General features: G+C 38.2%; 1 protein-coding gene across 1 annotated transcript in view; it reads left to right on the top strand.

Moving 5' to 3' along the window:
* Positions 1–7,684, top strand: part of LOC137649523 (low molecular weight phosphotyrosine protein phosphatase-like) — an 18,276-nt gene that overhangs the window by 4,778 nt on the left and 5,814 nt on the right. The gene's annotated exons all lie outside the window — the stretch shown is intronic.

Here is a 7,684-nt window from a genome sequence, read left to right as displayed (position 1 = left end):
TGACAGTAGCCAATCAAAGTAAATGGACTGCAAATGCCGTTAGCCAATGTGAAAAATGATTCGGTTGAACCTATGGCAAGGGTGGACCGGGAATGACAGTAGCCTATAGCTAAATCTGACTAGGCATGACAGTAGCCTGTGATGAAAATTATCAAAATAACAGTAGCTAATGATAAAGCAGAGAGAGATTGATGGCAGCCTTTGGTAAAAAGGGAGGCTACAATAAGAATTGTGGCAGCCTATACTAAAAATAACTAGGAATGACTCTATGACGGTATGCTATAATAAAAAAAACTATGAATGACAGTAGCCTATGATAAAGAGGTTTAGGAATGACAGTAGCCTAAGGTACAGAGACTAGGAATGTCAGTAGCACATGAATAAAATGACTGCATATGAGAGTAGCCCAAGAAAAAACGGCTACAAATGATAGTAGCTTACCATAAAGAAGACAGTGAATGATGGTAACTTATGGTAAATAGGATCCCTGATGACAGTTGGCTTCGTAAAATCACTGGATAAAATGGTAACGTGTGATACAAATGACTAGGATGACTCTATGGTCATTTTTTTTAGTGAGGCAGATTTGCAGAGACTCGTAAGGGTGCCCTTTTAGCTCGGAAAAGTTTACTGATAGCTGATTGGTTAGAAGTATTTTTGTCCATATACTTCGACCAATCAGCTATCAGGAAACTTTTCCGAGCTAAAAGGGCCCATTGCGAGTAGTGGCAAATTAACCCCACTAAAAAAAAAAAAAATTACTCTAGTCAATGGTAAAGGTGACAGGGAATGAAACCAGTCTATGGTCAAAAGAACAAGGAATTGCAGTACCTCATGATAAAGAGGCTTAGGAATGACAGTAACCTAATGTAAAGAGACTAGGAATGTCAGTAGCCTATGAATAAAATGACAGGTGACAGCTCCCTACCATAAAACCCTAGTGGGTACTAAATTACCCTACAGCAAGTAAAAAAAAAAAAAAAAAAAAAAAAGAGAAAAAAAAGAGGACTAAGAGTTGCTCAAGTATAAAGCATTTCTTCAGAGGAGACTTTTCGGCTTAATTGGGTAATTTTCCTATTAAATCATTTGATGAGAGAGAGAGAGAGAGAGAGAGAGAGAGAGAGAGAGAGAGAGAGAGACAGACAGACAGACAGAGAGAATCTCTGTCAAAGCTAGCTATCGCGATTAACTACTGTATTTCATCTTGTGTTTGTTTTAGTTTATCTTATAACATTCTTCCGTTTCAGCAACGCCGAGTATTCAAATAATTGGATGATTTTGCAACTGCAAGTCATCGCCTGATGTTTTTCAATAACACCTGAACACGTTTTCAATGTTTTTCAAACTTGTTTTTCTTTCTTATTTTCAATTTCGAAATTGTCTTAAGCTTTCAAGATTCAGTCAAACGTTCAAGATGACACTGGTCGTTCGATTAACGAAGTTAAGCAAAAGTGGTTCTGGTTCGTATTCGGATTGGTGACCATAAGACAAAAGAAAGCACTGTCGACACATAAGCCACATGGACATCAATGGGGAAAGGTATGGGGCTTGCAACCTCATCTTATCATTGCATGGGGGAAAACTGGAAGTTTAACACATTCTCGTTTAATATATATATATATATATATATATATATATATTTCTACCTCATACCTGGGATTGAACGCTAGCCCCTTCTAATGAAAGGCCAGGTCGAAACCAACCATGTCACGAGAGCCCATAAAAGAAATTGGAACCTGACGCTAACAGCTGTCCGAGGATTTACCTGGCGAGACATCAGTCTCTTACCAGCGAGTTTTACCCAATTTCCCGGGCCACCACGTGACACAATTGGTAGTAATTCATTCAAATTACCCCTAATGAGTCAATATGGATAAATATCAACACAACAATTGTGTCACATGGTGGCCCGGGAAATTGGGTAAAACTCTCTGGTAAGAGACTGATGTCTCGCCAGGTAAATCCTCAGACAGCTGTTAGCGTCAGGTTCCAATTTCTTTTATGGGCTCTCGTGACATGGTTGGTTTCGACCTGGCCTTTCATTAGAAGGGGCTAGCGTTCAATCCCAAGTATGAGGTAGAAATTTATTTCTATTTGAACACGATGTTGTGTTTGATATTTATCCATATTGACTCATTAGGGGGTAATTTGAATGAATTACTACCAATTGTGTCACGTGGTGGCCCGGGAAATTGGGTAAAACTCGCTGGTAAGAGACTGATGTCTCGCCAGGGTAAATCCTCGGACAGCTGTTAGCGTCAGGTTCCAATTTCTTTTATGGGCTCTCGTGACATGGTTGGTTTCGACCTGGCCTTTCATTAGAAGGGGTTAGCGTTCGATCCCAAGTATGAGGTAGAAATTTATTTCTATTTGAACACGATGTTGTGTTGATATTTATCCATATATATATATATATATATATGTGTGTGTGTGTGTGTGTAAAATAAATGCACCCGTTTTTATTCCACTGCAGGACAAAGGCCTCAGACATGTCCTTAGTCATGTTTGGGGTTTGGCCATTTTCATCACCACGCTGGCGGCTACATCATGCTGATACACAAACCCTTTCACCACGTTAAGGTATCCCCACTCAGAAAGGGAATATATAATATATATATATATATATATATATATATACATATATATATATACTGTATATATACTGTATATATACATATATATACATATATATGTATGTATATATATATAGTGTACGCAACCCGTCAAAAAGATATCTAAATATTTAGATAGATATACATGTACACGCACACGTACGCGTGCGCGCATACACACACATATTCAACCTTTCAGACTCCTTCCCCCTTTCCTAATTACAACCCCTCTCACCATACGTCTGGCAATGCCACTGAGCGTGACTGGAAATATATATATATATATATATATATATATATAATATACATCTATATATATGTATATATTATAAATATATATATTCATATATATAATTTATATATATTTATATATATGATTTATACATACTGTATATATACATGTATATGCATAAATTATATATATATATATATATATATATATGTGTGTGTGTGTGTGTGTATGTATACATATATACATTTATATCCAAATACTTACTATTTGTCATATGGGAGATATATTCATACATTGCTCCACCAAGCCGGCATATATTCACCGTCTGTAACTAACCTGACGTCAAAACTACTATATTCACTGACGCTGACGTCACCGAAGACGTGAAACTATGAGATAAGACTGCACACGTCACTCAGGCGTCAGCGAATGAAGTAGGCCTAACACCAGAGGCTGTCAAGAGGCCTCTTATCTCTATCACCTTATCTCTATCATCTACAGATGCCTGAGACAATTTCCTTTCGAGATTTATTGTGATAAGGAAACTGCTCGAAAAAAAAGCTATTCTTGACAGAAGAAAATGAGAAAGGTCCTTGATTAGAATTTCAATAAGGGAGTGACATTCTGTTAAGAAATGTAGAGGCCGTTTTTTTAGTTAATAAGAGATTTGCAAGAAAGAAAGCAAAAAATTATCAAGCTGTTACGTGAAGTTCTCTTTTACAAGATGAGTTAATTATGAAAGGTTCCACTAAAACAAAAATCATAATTAGAATGAAAGTTACAAATTCAAATTCAAATTCCAGAAGCAAAAATAGGACAAAAATCAAGATGGTACAAAAATCATAATTCGATTGACGGTTAAAAAATCAAATTTAAATTTCAAATGCAAAAATATTGTAAAAATGAAGACGCTTCAAGTGATGTCTACTTTAATTAACTATACAAAAAGGATAATCGAATTACTAAAGTGTTTACCCGTTCATTACTTTCCTAGCGTAAATTGAAAACACTTTCACGTGAAGAATATTTCTTCTGAAGAAGCCAAACTTTTAAGAAGTTACTAAATGTGAACCAAGGCAGCTTACTTTAACCTTGAATAGAGTTACTCTCAGCCTCGACTTTAATATACTTTGCGAATTGCATATTTCTCTTATAAGTTTTAAAAGCTACTCATGAATGGCAGAGGCAAGGGTGAGTGACACTGTCCTAGAGAGGGACCTTATATACATATGATCAGTGCCCAAGATCCCTCTCTACCCAAGCTATGACCAGGGAGGGCCAGGGAATGGATGCTGATGATTCAGTAGGTAAACCTACAGGCTCCCCCAAACACCCCTTTCATAGCTCACAAGGATGGTGAGGTTGCAGACACTACAAAAAACTATCGAGCTTGAGCGGGACTCGAATCCTAGTCGGGCAGAATACCAGGCAGGGATGTTTTCAATAGACCACCACTACTTCTAGAGAACAATCTAGATGAACAATGCACATCGAAGTTGCTCGCAATACGTTGATTTGAATGAGACCGAATACATATAGATGCTACATAAAATTCATCAATATTGCGATAAATTTCTACATTATATGATTAAGAAAAGGAATCAAACATGAAAACACTCAGTATTTATCAGACTATGATAAAAAACACCCTTTCTGAGTGGTGATACCTTAACGTGGTGAAAGGGTTTGAGTATCGCCTTGATTAGCGAATCTGTACTATTCAGGGCCACCCATAATAGGTTGGTTTGCTGAGTAATCGGACTAAAATCTCCCACCATCACCAATCCCCAGGCATAAGCATAAAAGGTTTTGCGTATCGCCTTGATTAGCGAATTTGTACTATATAAGGCAACCCATAATAGGTTGGTTTGCTGAGTAATCGGACAAAATCCTCCCACCAACACCAATCCCCAGGCATAAAAGGGTTTGCATATCGCCCTGATTAGCGAATTTGTACTATATAAGGTCACCCATAATACGTTGGTTTGCTGAGTAATCAGACAAAACTTCTCCCACCATCACCAATCCCCAGACATGAATTGACATATCTGAGGCATTTGTCCTGCGGTGGACTATAAACGGCTGCATTTGCTGCTGTTGTTCAAATACAAGAACTTCATTTTCAACAATTCCTACACGAGAGGCAATAATAAAAACGCCTCTTGTTACTGAAACCTAACAAAGTGAATTTCCTCTGAATGTGGAAACGTTGTTTTGAAATAAAAATAATAATATAATTTCCATGATTATGATAACTGATGACATAGAAATTCTCTGAATTCGCTGAAACACATAACTTAATCCATCTCAGGCAATTGGGGATGCCCTATGATATCGTAGGTAATTACATGAAGTTAGTAGGTTTGACTTGACTTTTTGAGCTATTAGCTGATGGCGCCAGGAAGTTGATTGATTGGTTTATTGCAAATGCCTGGCCTCAACAAATCAAATAATATTCGTTGCGTCTCTATAGACGTAACGAATATTATGACTGATTTACGGATTTAGGTTTAAAGGTTTAAAGGACGCTCATGAATGGTAGAGGCAAGGGACAGTGACATTGCCCTATCAAGTAGGACAGTGCCCTAGAGACTGCTCATATACACATATGATCAGCGCCCAAGACCTCTCTCCACTCAACCTAGGACCAAGGAGGGCCAGGCAATGGCTTCTGATGACTCAGCTGATAGAGCTATAGGCTCCCCAAACATAACATCCTTAGCTCACAAGGATGCTGAGGCAGCAGCGACCAGAGGAACTAACGAGTTTGAGCGGAAATCGAGCCCCAGTCCGGCAATCACCAGGCAAGGACGTTACCACCAGGCCACCACAACCCGTTTGTATCGAAAACACCAGAAGAGGTCAGGAATGAACACTTGAGAGAATTGCTATATGCAGATGATTTAGCGATTACCACTGAAAATGAGGGAGACTTACAGAAAAGGGTTTTAGAGTGGCAAGAGACTTGGAGAAAGGTGGCTTGAAAGTAAATGTGGATAAGACTGAAGCTATGGTGAGCAGTAAGGAAGATATGAACGCTATAGTCAGAGGCCTACAGGAAAGTAGAGGCTTGGTTATAAAATAAATGGAACAATTTAAATACTTAGGATCTACTTTAAGTCAGGAGGGAGAATGTGTGGCGGAAGTTGAGAATAGGATAAAAGTAGCATGGGGGAAAGTGGTGGGAGGTAGCAGGAGTGGTATGTGGTAAGAAAATGCTAATCAAGTTAAAATGCAAGATCCATATTATCATTACTTCCTAGGCTACAACCCCAGTTGGGGAAAGCAGAATGCTATAAGTCAAGGGGCTCCAATAGGGAAAATAGCCCAGTGAGGAAAGGAAACAAGGAGGGAGGTTGCAAGAGTGGTATGTGATAAGAAAATGCTAATCAAGTTAAAATGGAAGATCCATATTATTATCATTACTTCCTAAGCTACAACCCTAGTTGGGAAAGCAGAATGTTATAAGCCAAGGGACTCCAATAGTGAAAATAGCCCAGTGAGGAAAGGAAACTAAGGAAAAATAAAATTTTTAAGAAAGCACAGAGAGAACAGAGATGAGAATGCTAAGGTAAATTATGGAAATATCACTGCTTGAAAGATTGGACAATGAAGAAACAAGAATAATGGCAGGCGTAGTAATGACTACAGAGGTGATAAGAGTTTCACGACTGAGATGGTGCGGGCAAATGTTGAGGATGGTGGGAAGGGAGTGAGGAGGGCTTGGATGAATCTGTAAGGAGGAGGGGAGGTCGGGAGGGAGGCAGAAAATTAGATGGCGAGATAAGGTGAAGGATGATATGGAGAGAAGTGGTTTGGTGGAAGAGGATGCCTTTGATAGAAGGCAACCAACCCCTTAATGAAGGGATAACGTTGGGAAAGAAGGGGTTCTATAATGTCACTTGGCGGTTCATGACCTTTATATATGTATATTATTTTGTTAATTTGTTTACATATAACGGCGTCACAACGACCGTGGTCATCGACAACGGTAGATCGTCATACTTAAATGTTTAACGGAACCCATCCCACAAATAAAATGCCAAAAATCTAAAGCAATGTCTATGTCAGCCTATTGAAAACGTCCCCTGCCTGGCAATCTGTTGGACAGAAGTTCGAGACCAGCTCATGCTCGATAACTTCTTGTAGTGCCTGCAACCTTAGACTACTTGTGAGCTAAGAATGGTGGGTATGGGAGAGCTTATAGGTCTTCATGCTGAGTCATCTACAGCCATTGTTTGGCCCTTCCTGGTCCTAGCTTGATGGAGAGGAGGCTTCAGCGCTGATCATATATGTAAATGGTCAGTATCTCTTTCCTTTGCTATTCCTGAGTGACCTCTAAAAAAATAGCATTGACAAAACCAGAGAGACGTATCTAGGGAGAGTTGACTGATATCTACGAATAAAAGAGTTAAAAAAACGGTACTATAATGAAATAGATTTGATTGTTATTTATGATTAGAAATTAATACAATTATGTATTCTTTCTTGCCATATATTCGCTGATATTATCCCATAATAGAAAAAACCGAATTCATGAAATATGAAACGATGCTTAAATGTTCCTCATAGGCTGTCTAGAGAACATTCGAGGCTTAAATTTTAAAGCAGAAATCTTTAGTAATTTAAAGCAGTGTTGCCACTGGATCTGCCTAAGAATTCAGCTTAGTAAGGAAAACGGCCTTAGACGCTGTGGTACCGAAACCCGTCAAAACATCGTCCAAATTAACTAAATATACTGTATACTCACTTTGTTATGTTAGTTTTAGTTCAAAATACAATACAGATTAACAGATTTATAAACATACACTTCATATTATAAATATAAAACATTTATATG

Source organism: Palaemon carinicauda, chromosome 11 (assembly GCF_036898095.1).
Source record: "Palaemon carinicauda isolate YSFRI2023 chromosome 11, ASM3689809v2, whole genome shotgun sequence".
Classification (NCBI taxonomy): domain Eukaryota; kingdom Metazoa; phylum Arthropoda; class Malacostraca; order Decapoda; family Palaemonidae; genus Palaemon; species Palaemon carinicauda.
This window is presented reverse-complemented; position numbering and strand designations above follow the sequence as displayed.